We start from the raw sequence: 14,392 nt of genomic DNA on the forward strand, positions 1-14,392 counted from the left end.
CTAAATTTCAGGATCTTGGTTATTGCTGTATCTTATGACTGGGAAACTCATCTCCTTCTTATTTGTATTCTTATTCCCAAACTTCACTCATGTCTCTTCTCAAATGTCAACTCATGAGAGAGGCCCTTTTTTCTAACCTAACTAAATTAGTATCACTTTCCAACAACCATCTTGTTATTATTTTCTGTTCTATTACTATGCTTTATTTTTCTTCTTAGCTCTTATTTCTACCTGTTTTATTATTTATTTATTTATTTGTTTGTTTATTGTCTGCCTTTTCCCACTAGGATGTAAGTTTCATGAGATCAAGGCATTTGTCTACTTATGGTCACTCATGTAGTTTGGCACTGGAAAAAACTTAGATATAGGAAGGGTTTAATAAATTTTGTGGAATAAACACTTTCTAGAAACCTCCTATGATGTTACTTTCCTTGCTCTTTCAAAAGATTACTGTGTCCTACTACTCTTATTACCCACCTACCTATATTTCTTCTTACCTGTCTCAGTAGAACAGATGTCCTGCTCCTGTCAAATAGAATCCCTCTGGGCATGGTCTTTATCTCCTTTTTAATTTTTAATCTTGAAAATTCCATAATTTATTCCTTATTTTTCATATCTGCTTAACCCCTTCTCTGCTGCCACTGCCTCTTTTCTTGGAGCCAGCAAACACACTTGAGTTTTTTCTACCTAAAAACATGCGCACACACACAAAAACAAATAAAAAGCAAAGAAACCTTCTCTAGAATACCCCCCTTTGTGCTACTTTTGCTATATCCATATATATACTATATTCATATCTATATCTACTTCATTTGCAACCAAACTTTGTGAGAAAGAATCATGTTCATACTACTTCTACTTTCTTATTGCTCATGTCACTCCTTAATCTACAGTATCCTGAGTTCTTCTCTAACTACCCTACCAAAATCGTTTTTAATGTTAAGATTTTCCATGAAATCCTAAGGACCTTTCTGGGGCAGTTGACTTGTTTAGCACTTCCATCTTCTTGAGACACACTTTCCTCTGCTATTGTGACACTTTTTTTTCCCCTGCTATCTTGGAGGCCACTTCCAGGCCTGGCTAGTTAAGATTTCCCATGTGTGATCCTCCATGAACTTTTCTCTTTCACTGTCTGGTGTTGATGTCTAGGGTGGTATTGGAGCCACGCATTGAGTAATAGTATTTCCATCAGCCTGGGTATCTAAAAGACTGCGTTAGAAAGAACCTCACACCGCCCTAATCTACCCCCCACCAGCACGCCAGCACCACCAGTGAACTGTTAACCTAAGAAAGTAACTTCTATTGTGTTTGAGCCATTTTATATGAAACCTGCTTGTTATAACAGTTTGTTTACCTTAAATTGTACGGGGCTTTTTTTGCCTTTTTTTTTCTTTTTACTTGAAGTGTGGTTTGTAAATTATTTTGAAAATGGGAAATTACATGATTCTTGGAATTAATGTCTTAGAGAGCCTATTCTCTGTGATGGTACTCCTACATAAATTTGTAGATATGACAACTCGAGTGATAATTAGATATTATTAGTCTGCATGCCACTCTTAGAATGTTATTTCTTCTTATCCATTAGTATCATAGAAACTACAATTTTCGAATCCAGAGAAATGCAAAACATATACATGATACATTTATTCTAAGAAAAATATCAAGTTAATGAACAAAATGATCTGAGTGGCTATCAGAAGAGAACCTGATGCAGGGGAAATTTTTTCATTGCTTATGTTTGTTTGTATAAAAAATATATCTTTAATGAAATATTATCAGCATACATCATGCACAAACTGCAATGTATCATAATTGGTTTTTTTCTCTTTTATTTCAGAACCAGATTACAAGGTAAGAAAAATACAAAAACAACTATAGTATCCCCAATAATTTTCACGAGGTCTTTTTTTAGGCAGTTAAATAACCTTGAAATTTTTGACCTTGCAAATCTTTCACCAGACCTCTGTTTACAATATATAGTTTGTCATGCAGGTAGGTAAGGAGAGCCTTTAGTTATTTTTCTAGAAGAAATGACAAATCTACCTTGGTATCACACTCATTATAAACAAGGACATAAATTTATAGATGGCCTCATTATGGCATTGGCCAATTTCTTTTTTATAGAATTCAGTATTATACTTCATTACAGATGCCTTTTGTCAGGTTATTTCAGAGCTTTCCTCTAAAAATAAATGCTTAGTTTTTAAAAAGTAGAAAAGGAATTTAAGTAATTTATTAAAAGCCCTTTTGACCTTATGCTTATTTTCACTGAAGTATTCATTCCTAAATGCAGAATAGTGTAGTAGAAAGTAGGCTGATCTGAATGTCAGAAAGCTGTGGGTTCATATCCTGGTTCTGCTACTTAGTATATATGGACTCCTGAGTGAACTACGCACTAAGCTTTATTTTTTTCTCTCAGTCTCAAAATGAAAACCTTGTCAGTTACTGATGAGGTGCTAACATGAATAAAATGCCTGGTATATAGCTCCTTCTTGTTTCTTTATTTCCTTTGGTTCTAACCTGATTCTTCTTGATTGAATTAATATGATTTCTCAATGACTTGCATATCAAATCAACTTGGCAGAATTATCATATGCGCCAGATACAGTACACTCAGAACATTTGTCCTTTGGACCTGGTTCATGCATTATTTAAAGGGCAAGCATAATTTGTTGATGAAATTAAATGTGTGGAATCTAAATTTTAAAATATATTCAAATTCATCTTTTCACATCAAAGGCAGTCTGATTTTGAAATTGTCTTGCAGCATTGACACAGAGACACTAAGTGACACTCACCTCTTTGGGACCAAAGGTATAGGAATCACCTGTCTGGACTAAGGGTATCCTTGGATCTCTGTAGTCACAAACCAATAAAACTTCAAAGCAATCCAGTACAATACAAATTCAATAGAGGAGGAGTTTTCTGAATAGTTTACTTGAAGCAAAATGTTTATCTTCCGTTACCCTTTCCTTTCCTCCAAGTGATTAAAATTTTGTTCTTTATATTTGTAAGAAGACATAGATGTATATAGAAGCCTAGCTTAGAGAAGGCTGGGATAGGGTGGTCTACCATGCACCTCATCTTTCTTATTTTCCCTTCAGTCTTCCATTCATGGTAAACTGATTTTAGTACTTATTGAAACTGTTCTTGAAAAGTACTCTCCAAATTAATAAGTCCTGGGAGCACTTTTGTACCCACCAGCTGCATTTCAAAGCATATGTGATACTTGAAATTTTCCATTGTAATTTTCATAATTTTCTCTCTGGTTTTTACTATCATTTTAACTGATCTCTCTTGATATGTTTCAGAATCTCTTACACCTGTACTCAGCTTCTCTTCATTAGTTTTCCCCCAGGATTTCATCTTTAGCCCACTATTCTAAATATATATGCTTTCTTGAGATGACTCTAGCTTGAACTATGGCCTACAGGGCTACCCTATTGATGTATCCAGGCCTATCTCTCCACTAAAGCTTAATAAATGTTTCTAAATGTCTTAATTGTGGATCTCAACTTTGGATGTACGTTAGGAGCCTGTATAGGACACCTGTTTGGGTTTCTGCCCAGTTTAGAACATGTTATTTCTTTTTAAAAATCATTTTATTTTATTTTTCACATGATAAGTGTACTATTTAATCCCTATCCCCAATTATCCCCCACCCACCTCCCTTCTGGTAACCATCAATTTGTTCTCTATAGTTAACACTCTGTTTCTGAGTTTCTCTCTCTCTCTCTCACACTCTCGCTCTCGCTCTCGCTCTCTGTGTCTGTCTCTCTCTCTCTGTGCTTCCTTTTCTTATTTGTTTTGTTTTTGAATTCCACATATAAATGAAATCATATGGTATTTATCTTTTTCTAAATGACTTACTTTGTTTAGCATTATACTCTTTACCTCCATCCATGTTGTTGCAAATGGCAAGATTTCATTCTTTTTATGGCTGAGTAATATTCCATTATGTATATGTATATGTATATGTATATGTATATGTATATGTATACACACACACATGTGCCACATCTTCTTTATCCATTTATCTATCAATGGACACTTGGGCTGCTTCCATATCTTGGCTACTGTAAATAATGCTGCAGTAAACATTGGAGTGCATGTATCCCTTTAAATCAGTGTTTTCATATTCTTTGAGTAAATAGCCAATACTGTGATTACTGGAGCATAGGGTAGTTCTATTTTTAACTTTTTGAGGAAACTTCATACTGTTTTCCAGAGTCGTTGCACCAGTTTGCATTCCCACCCACAGGATAAGAGGGTTATTTGATCTCCACATCCTTGCCAACCTCTATTTTTTCTTGTGTTGCTGATTTGAGCTATTCTGACTGGTGTGAGGTGATATACCTCATCATATGTAGTTTTGATTTGCATTTCCCTGATGGTAAGTGATGTTGAGTATCTTTTCATGCATCTGTTCGCCATCTAGATGTCTTCTTTGGAGAAATGTCTATTCATGTCTTCTGCTCATTTTTTAATTGTTTTTTTTTTGGGGGGTATTGAGTTATATCGGTTCTTTATATACTTTGGATACAAAATATTTAGTATCCTTTATTGGATATGTCATTTGTAAATATCTTCTCCCATTCTGCAGACTGCCTTTTAGTTTTGTTGATTGTTTCCTTCGCTGTGCAGAAGGTTTTTATTTTGATGAAGTCCGAATAGTTTATTCTTGCTTTTATTTTTCTTGCCTCAAGAGACACATTAGAAAAATGTTGCTATGGCTGATGTCAGAGAAATTACTGGCTGTGCTCTCTTCAAGGATTTTTATGGTTTTAGATCTCACTTTTAGGTCTGTAAGCCATTTTGAGTTTATTTTTGTGTTGTGAAAGTAGTTCAGTTTCATATACATGTGGCTGTCCCGTTTTCCCAACATTGTTTATTGAAGAGACGATCTTTTTCTCCATTGTATATTCACAACTCCTTTGTTGAACATTAATTGACCGTATAATTGTGGGTTCATTTCTGGGTTTTCTGTTCTGTTCCATTGATCTATGTGTCTGTTTTTATGCCAGTACCATACTGTTTTAATTACTACTGCTTTGTAATATAACTTGAAATCTGGAATTGTGATGCAGCCAGCTTTGTTTTTCTCTTTCAAGATTCCTTTTACTATTCAGGGTTTTTTGTGGTTCCATTTAAATTTTAGGATTGTTTTAGGATTTTAGGATTTTTAGGACTTTTTTGTTCTGGTTCTGGGAAAAATGCTGTTGGTACATTGATAAGCATTGCATTCAATGTGTAGGTTGCTTTGGGTAATATAGACATTTTAACAATATTTGTTCTTCCAATGCTTGAGCATGGAATGTCTTTCCATTTCTTTGCATCATGTCGAATTTCTTTCATCAATGTTTCATGGTTTTCATAGTACATATTTTTTGTCTCTTTTGGTTTAGTTTATTCCCAAATATTTTATTGTTGTGGGTGCAGTTATAAATGGGTTTGTTTTCTGAATTTCACTTCCTGCTGCTTTATTATTAGTGTATAGGATGCAACAGATTTCTGTACGTTGATTTTGTATACTGCAACTCTACTGAATTCATTTATCAGTTGTAGCAGGTTTTTTTGCTGGTGTCTTTACAGCTTTCTGTATATAATATCATGTCATCTGCAAGTAGTGAGAGTTCTACTTCTTTCTCACCAGTTTGAATGCCTTTCATTTCTTAATGTTGTCTAATTGCTGTCACTAGGACTCCAGTACTGTGTTGAATACAAGCGGTGAGAGTGAACATCCTTGTCTTGTTCCTGACCTTTGGGAAAAAGCTGTTTTTCACCATTGTGTATGATGTTAGCTGTGGGTTCTTCAGATAAGGCCCTTATTATGTTGAGGTATGTTCCCTCTAGACCTAATTTGCAGAGGGTTTTATCATAAATGGATGTCGTACTTTGTCAAATGTTTTTTCTGTGTCTATTGAAATGATTATATGGTTTTTATCCTTTCTCTTATTGATATTATGAACAATGCTGATGTTTTGTGAATATTCAATCACCTTTGCATCCCATGAATAAACCCCACTTTATCATGGTGTATGATCTTTTAATGTATTATTGGATTTGGCTTGCTAATATTTGTCAAGGAATTTTGCATCTGTATTCATGAGAGATATTGGCCTGTAGTTCTCTTTTTTTTGTGGTGTTTTTTATCTGATTTGGTATCGAGGTGATATTGGCCTCATAGGATGAATTCAGAAGTTTTCCTTCCTCTCATATTTTTTGGAATAGTTTGAGAAGAATAGGTGTTAACTCTTCTTTCAAAGTTTGGTAGAATGCTCCTGTAAAGCTGTCTGGTCCTGGATTTCTGTTTTGGTGGAGTGTTTTGATTACTGAATCAATTTCATTTCTGGTAATTGGTGTGTTCAGATTTTCTATTTCTTCTTGCTTTAGTGTTGGTAGGTTATATGTTTCTCAGAATTTATCCATTTCTTCTAAGTTTTCCAATTTGTTGGCATATATGTTTTCATAATATTCTGTTCCAATTGTTTGTATTTCTGTGGTGTTGGTTGTTATTTTTCCTTTTTCATTAGTGATTTTGTTTATTTGGGTCCTCTCTGTTTTGTTGTCTTTTTTGTTTGTTTTTGTTTTTTGTTTTTGTTTTGTTTTGTTTTGTTTTGTTTTTGGAGGGAGGATGAATCTGGCCAGTGCTTTATCAATTTTGTTGATCTTTTTGAAGAACCAGCTCCTAGTCTCATTGATATGTTCTATTGTTGTTTTTGCTTTCTTTTGTTTTTAGTTTCTATATCACTTATTTTGCTCTCCTCTTACTATTTCCTTCCTTTTACTGGGTTTGAGTATTGTTTGCAGAAAACACTTTTTCTGAGCACTACTCTGACACACTGTTGTGGCAGACCCTACCTATGGTCTCCTTAATTTCCATTTCTTCTTCTAGCCTATTAATAGAAGTTTCTTTTTATTTGGGTTGTCAGTGTGCCCAGCTACTAAATTAAATGTCAAAACTTGGCCAACATGACGTATAATTAAGTCTTCTAAGGATTCTGGAAAATTTTGCTTTCCTGATAGAGGAATCACCTCTCCTTCATTGTTTCTTGTTTGTTTGTTTGTTTGTTTGTTTTTCTACCTGGAATGTAAATGAAAGCTGAAGGGAGACCATCTATTCTGCTACAATGATGTGGCTCTAAGGATGTGAAGACACACACACACACACACACACACACACACACACGAGGGTGCTGAATCAGAAAGACAGAAGCAGCCTGGACCACTTTTGACTCTTTGGAGCTTCTGTGCTAGTTCTGACTCCTGCATTAGTTAGATTAATTTCAGTTGTAAACAAAATAAAATCTCAAAGTAATAGTGGCATGAGAAGATGTAAATTCATTTCTCTTTCATATAAACGAAGTCCAGGGATGGACAGTCCAGGGCTGATACAGTGATTAAGCACTCAGACTCTTTGCATTTTATGCTTATGGCTTTGGAAATAAGAAGGCTGCTAGGCTATATAATCCAGCCATTATATCCACACTTAATTCATGAACAAGAAAGAATGACATAATATCTCCCATTAAAAATACATTCCAGAAGTCACATAGGACACTCCTGATATCCCTCAGTCAGAAATTAGTGGTTGAGTAATACTTAACTGCAAGGTAGCCATATTTTCAGCTAAAAGTCATGAATGAATGTTGTGGCAAAGGAAGAAGATGATGGAAATTGGGGGCAGTAACTAGCTGTTTCTTCTCCAACATCTTATTTTTGACTACTTGATATATCCAAAAAAATAATTCTCCATTTGATTAAACATTTAAATTTAGGATTCCATTACATGAAGCCAAATGCAATCCTTAACTCATTCAGAGTTTGGATCCGAAATGAGGGTGTTAAGAGTAACAGAAGATAAAATGTGAAACTGATAAAGGAAGAAAGTGGCGCACTAGACAATAAGGACTCATATATTGCATGCCAGAGAATTGGTGATGATTATTCTGTAGAATTAAGTCATATTGTTGTCTATTGTATTTTAGGAGGTAAACCTATGCCCCTCTCCTGCTAGGCTATAGTATTAGGAAAAATAGAAGGGAGTTCTGACTATTGGGGGTGGGGAGATTACTTGTTGCCACTATCATCAGGCCATTCTACAAGCAAAGATGGAATAATTATTTTAATTATCTATTTAATTGTCTAAACTATTCCAACATTAAATTGTCCAAAATAGCAATTATTATCCGTAAGGTTTCATGCATTGCATGGGCTCAACCAAATGTTTTTACCATAGGATCTCTTCTGTAATTTCATGTCAGATGGTGAATGGGGCTGGAGATCTCTAAAGTGTTGACCAGTCTGGACATCTAAGAGGGCTTCTTCCTTTACATGCTTTAGCTAGGATGGCTGGGAGAGCTGGGACCCTGAGCATTTTTCTCTCGCCATGAAACCCCTTCTCATAGCTAAGTTGGGTTTCCTCACAACATGATCATCGCAAGATGGTCATGCTTCTTTGATGTTGGCTATCCCCAGACTGACTTTGTGAGAAACCTAGCTGGAAGCTACTAGGCTTCTTATAATCTAGTCTTCAAAAACATGCATCACTTCTGCCACGTTCTATGGTCAAACATGAATTGTAGGGCTACCTAGATCCAAAGAGTGGGGCTACACAAGTTTATGAAAACGAGGAAGCATGATTCATGAGGGTTGGGTGCTGGCTTTGGAAAGAGAATACAAACTTGCTAAGAGAGTTGCTTTATGCCTGTGTCTTAAAATCTCAATCAGATCCTAAAAGACTTTAAAAAAATTGTTTTTGTCCTCTAAATAAATCCCATGGCTGTGGCAGCCTTAGCAAGAGCAAAGACTGACTCAAGTTACTTTTCTTAAGAGTCCTCTCTCAAACAAAGGTTTTGAGTTTGAAGAAAAAGATGGGATTAATACTATTGTCATCCAAACAGAGACGGTTTTGAATTGCTACAAATAGCTGCAATAAGCTAAGGGTTTATACACATTCCATTATATATATATACTCGATTATACACACACACACACACACACACACACACACACACACACATACATGTATTCCCACCAGCAGGGTGTTGCATCATTTTTAACCCTCAAATTGGCATAATAAATTATATGATATTATATAATAAATTATATGTTTAGCCTATTGTTAAGTAACAAAACATAAGATGCAGAATAGCATTTGTATCGTGCTTAGTTAGTATAATATGACCTATTCAAAAACATGTAAATTGAAATAACAAGCAAAATCATTAATTATAGCTAACATTTTGAAAAAGAGGAGGACTTGTGAAGACAAAATACTTGGGAAATAGGCTATTTTACAAATAGGTAACAGTGGATTCCTCTGGAGCAGAATCAGTTGGTTGGAAGACAGGGATGGGAGACTTCCTTTTCTCTGTAAACCCATTTGCCCTATTCGAATTTTATGCCTTATCCAGGTATTACCTGTTTGAAAAAGCAATTTAAAACAACAAAATTTATTTTCAGTATAATGTGAGCCATGCCATGATAGCTATCGCCATACTAGTTAGCTTCCATTTACTAGGTTCTTACTGTGTGCGAGGCTCAGTTCTCAGCACCATACATACATTATTAGATTAATTAATTCTCACATCAAACCGAAGAGGTAAGTAGCACTACTATCAGCTGTGTGATTTGGAAAAGTTGCCTGATTTATTCTGTAAGACTATTTTTATTCTATCCTATTTATACTATTCTTACTTCTGCTCATTCCATGATATCACATATGTTAAATGTTGAATGTTTGCTAAGTTAGTAACTCTAGTAGAAAGTGTTCTGGATTTGAAGTCCTGAGTTGTTTGTTGTTGTTGTTGTTGTTGTTGTTGTTGTTGTTGTTTTCCCCAGCAACTTACTAGCTATACAAACCTCAGCAAGCAACTTTTCCCCTCTGAGGGAGCCTTGGCTTTTCACTATAGAATAGAAACAATGCAGAATAGAAACAATGTGCCTTTTCATTTTACAGGCTTTCTGTGAGGATCAAAGGAAGGCACACAAGTGGAGGTAGGTTTGGACCAAGAATGCACCATACCAATATGAGTTACTATTATTATTAATGACCTAGTGTAACACTTCACTTAGGAAAGCTGTAAGTCAATAGACAAGAAACTGAAAACAATTTGAAGATCATTTTCTCTTTCAGCACAAGTGGCATTTCCTCCTTGCTTGTTGCTTTATATAGTCGATAGTTTTATGCATAGCAACAGCCTTGAAACAGATCAGCAAGTACATAATGAACATACTTTAAGCAGGAAATGTTAAATGATTTGTATCTGTTGTTAGGGGCTAAGCCTTGATTAATTCAGGAGGTGGTTTTTCTCGGCTGAAAAGAAAGCAAATGACCTCATGTTGTTTACTGTACATGAGTAAATGCAACATTTGGTGATAAGATGGTAAGCTAAGTTAAATTTGTGGCTTTTGTCTTAAGAAAACCCTGGAAATATTATAAAGTATTTATTTAGCTTCACTCTCTTTTCTTCTGCATAATTTGAGGGCAGTCTCCCCTCCTTCTTTCTCCCCTCCTTCTCTGCCGCCCCTCCCGGCTCCTTCTTTTTTTAAAAAAATTATTTCTTCTTTTCTCTTCCTCCTCCTTCTTAGTATTCTTTTCAGGAACAAAAGAACTATGTAAAATACTGCAAAATAACAGTAACAAAAAATTTTACCAAAAATTAAACAAAAAAAGTGGGAGAATTTGATTTTATTTGATTTTCACTATGCATATATGAAAACATATGCAGAGTGTTCTAGAGAAATTCTCAAACTAAAAATCCTTCAGAATGCCATATATATAATAAAAGAACCATTTGAGAAATGAGGGGAAAGGCAAAAATATATAGCTTTGTTGTTCTTACAGCTTTATAAAGTTACCTGGCAGACTTACCTATAGATTGGTTTATTTTAGTTTTTCTTTGGCTCTTACAACAGTTGAAACCCAGAAAAATCGTCTAGAGACCTTTATCTCATTGGTGATAAAAAAAAAATCATAATACCAATAGTCTCAGACAGCTCGGTTTATTTTTGCCCAGAAATTTTATTTCTTTCTGAATAATGTCCCATCCTCCCCCTTCCCTCCGTGGAGCCTTTCACCTCCCCGCAGTGGCACTCTGCTGAGCAGCTTTCCAAGAGGAGAAGGAATGTTTGAAAATGTGGGGGAAGATGTGAACGGCAACCCACATAAAAATCTTTATTTAGATAGTTTTTATCCAGAGATTTAAAAAATGCCAACCAAGGTACTCAATCCTGTTTTCTTAACAGAAGCAGAAGAATAAAGCAAGAAGGTGGGCAATGCTTAGTACACCTGCACCCTGCTTGGAATTCAACATTTTCTCTTATTCAGTGGCTTCTTATTTTCCTGTTAGCTCTATCCAGAACTTACGACGTCAATAGACGAGAGCTTGCTGGGCAGCAAATGCTGAGTGTGGGTTTCGGAGTCAAGCTGACCTCACTTTAGATTCCTTGAGTATTTTTAAACCAGAGTTTGACTGCCTCAGCAGAAATTTTACCATACCCCATACAAAACAAGACCCAATTTCAAATAATCATAGTAGAAACACTTAAAGCAAAAATGGCCAAAATGTGTGTTTATTGCAATGGAAAGAGATCCATCTGAAGTCAGAAAATCTGCATTTAATTAACTAGAACAAGCACTCACAAGCGAGGTGATCTTAAGCTCTTCAGCCTTTCTTCATCTGGTCCATTGGAATGACCACTGGCCTGACTCCTTTATGGTTTCTGTGCATATTGAACAACGGTGTATCTTAGAGGGCCAGTAAACTTTTTCCATTAAGGACTGAAGAGTAAATATTTTAGGTTTTGTGGGTCATTATGGTGTCCACTGCAACTATTCAACTCCACTGTTTTAGGGCAAAAGCAGCCATAGACAATACACTAAAGAGTGTGTCTATGTAAAACAAACAAAAAACCTTTATCTAGAATACTAAAATTTGTATTTTATATAGATTTCACATTTCAAAAAATTCTGTTCTTCTTTTGATTTTTTTTTTTGTGCAAACATTTAAAAATGTTAAAATCATTCTTGCTCTGGACATGTGAGAGCTAGGCTGAATTTCACCCCCAGGCTATACTTTGCTGACCCTGGTGTATGTGAGAGCACTTCATAAGCTTACATATGTATAAATAGTTATCAATTTGTGGAAGATCATATGTATAAGTAGTTATTAATTTGTGGAAGGTCACCATGGAATATCTGAGATATATTGTAATTCCAGATTGATTTCCCTCTATCACCTCAAACTCTGTAAGATTCCCCCTTGCCATTTCACAACATTTCAGTGTTGTCTCCAGGAAAACCATTTAATTGGGGAGGTTCTTTTGACTAAAAAAGTTCCAGGATACATTTCCCATCCAGAGAGAGATGGTTGTAGAGTTACTTAGCATTTGAAATTAGATGAACTACTGAATCATCTCAGAGTGAAGTATCCTAGATTTCCCTAGATGATACAGACACTCATTTTACTCCTTGTGCATGACCCAATATAGAACCCCCCACACACAATGTGTTGTAATTATCTGCTTAGCTGTTGGTCTCCCAGTGGATTAGGAGCTTTGTAAGTATAGGGACTGGGCCCCAGAATCTCCTAAAATGTCTGACAGTATTATTCTTTAATTTTTGCCCCTGTGCAGCTAATAAAGAATCTAAAGTGCTTGCAGAGATACTTACAGGGGAAAAAAAAACAGGTAAAACAGATGGGGCATCAGGATAAAGGAGAAATAAGGGAGTTAGATTTATAAAGGCAAGGTAAGAGTATCACAGAGAAGTATGTTCCACTTGGTCCTGGACAGTTGCTACATGTGGTCAGCCAAGTAGCCCCTGTGATTTCTAGCAGCAGCAGAAGCAGACTTCTGATGGCCTTTGTCTGCAGAGAGACAGAGAGTGCTGTGACTGGTGTCCAGATGTTACTAAGGAGAAGGTGGTCACAGCATTTGGGAGCTAGTGCCACATTCATAACCGCGTATCTGTAATATCTAGCCAGCAAGATTATGTTATGGGTTCAAAAGCGACAATTGGGCAGAATTTGAAAAGCATGCAAAGTTTATCTTTAGAACCTCCTCACTTCTCCTTCTATTAACTCTCTTTTGTGAAGGTTGCCGTCCTATACTACACCCTCCAGACCTTTGATCTGTGCTCTCCAGTAGCTCATTATGGTTATCTGTTGACCCAGGTTCCCTTTTTGCAACACATTCAAAGTTAAGAAATGATCCGAGGAAAATGAAGAGGCTCCATGACAAATTAAGTTTGAAAACTTTAGAAGTCAAGCTCCTGCTCTGAAATATCACAATAGATATTTGCAGGTTTGTCATAATGTGTAAACATTGTTTCACCTGATGTTGCTCAAGTGGATTTGATTATGGAGATTTTTTCAGATAATCCCTATTAACATTTTATGGAGTAGTTTTCTATATATTTCAATTAATTTCAATTGAACAAACACAGTTGGAAAACCTATTTGGTGCATGGAAGTCTACATAAGGGAGAGCAGTGATTTTTCCCTTCATGGAGTTTTTGGTCGAGCAAGGAATGACCCAGCTTGAAAAAAGATGCCTTACATTATTTCTTGTAGTATGTCAACTTTAACAGGATTGTTTTTGAGGGTTAAACTTCTTTCAAGACCCAAAGAAGTGATTCTTTAGGGTTGAAACATTTTAAGACCCATGACAAGCAGCAAAGAAGGTATTTTTAAGCAGGGGTCCAAGTTCACTGTCTTTTAGACCATACCATGCAATGTGCAGCCTATTCCATATACCCATAAATGCAATTTGCAGTGGGATAAAAATGGCATTGAACTTCGAATCAGGAGATGTAAATTTGAAACCTAGCTCTGTCACACATTCTTTTTTGTCCTGGAGCAAAACAATGGCATGATTATATATTTAGTATACTTAAACCCACTAGAAACCTAAAAGAATTCAGCATGGTTAATGGTTACAAAATTTATGTGTAAAAATCAATAGCTCTTCTATATATATATATATATATATATATATATATATATATATATATATGTTGATAATAACTGGTTAGAAAATTTAATAGGAAAAAAACCTCTTCTTTATAACAGCAACAAAAACCATAAAATAGTTATGGCTAAATGTAACAGTAAGTGTTCAGAACCAAAATTCTGCTGTGGGAGAATAAATTTTAACTTGAAAATTTCTGGTTCCAGAAATAGCTCGAACAAATTTGCTTCTGACCTCCAGGTTTTCCGATGTTAAATTACAGTTCATTTATATCTTTGTTCTGCTTCATATAATGTGATTTTTTTTCTATCTTCTTATCTTTGCTTTTCAATAATTTGACTATACTATGCTCAGGGGTTTATATTTTTTACCAAGTTTAGGATATTTTTCTCCATCCTGTTTTGAAATATTATCTATT

The 14,392-nt window shown here is 35.4% G+C and overlaps 1 protein-coding gene across 23 annotated transcripts in view; it reads left to right on the forward strand.

Moving 5' to 3' along the window:
- The window catches only part of EMC2 (ER membrane protein complex subunit 2), a 565,050-nt gene that overhangs the window by 316,682 nt on the left and 233,976 nt on the right, over positions 1-14,392 (forward strand). For 2 of the 23 annotated variants that reach the window (XR_006592744.1, XR_006592760.1), the window contains exons 18-19: positions 1,838-1,851; positions 9,962-9,999. The exons of 18 other annotated variants lie outside the window; for them this stretch is intronic. The gene's annotated coding sequence lies outside the window, so the exon portion shown is untranslated. The remainder of the gene's footprint in view (positions 1-1,837; positions 1,852-9,961; positions 10,000-14,392) is intronic. 3 more of the 23 variants (XR_006592741.1, XR_006592758.1, XR_006592747.1) reach the window with 2 other exon arrangements.

Source organism: Felis catus, chromosome F2, assembly GCF_018350175.1.
Source record: "Felis catus isolate Fca126 chromosome F2, F.catus_Fca126_mat1.0, whole genome shotgun sequence".
In the NCBI taxonomy this organism is placed as follows: domain Eukaryota; kingdom Metazoa; phylum Chordata; class Mammalia; order Carnivora; family Felidae; genus Felis; species Felis catus.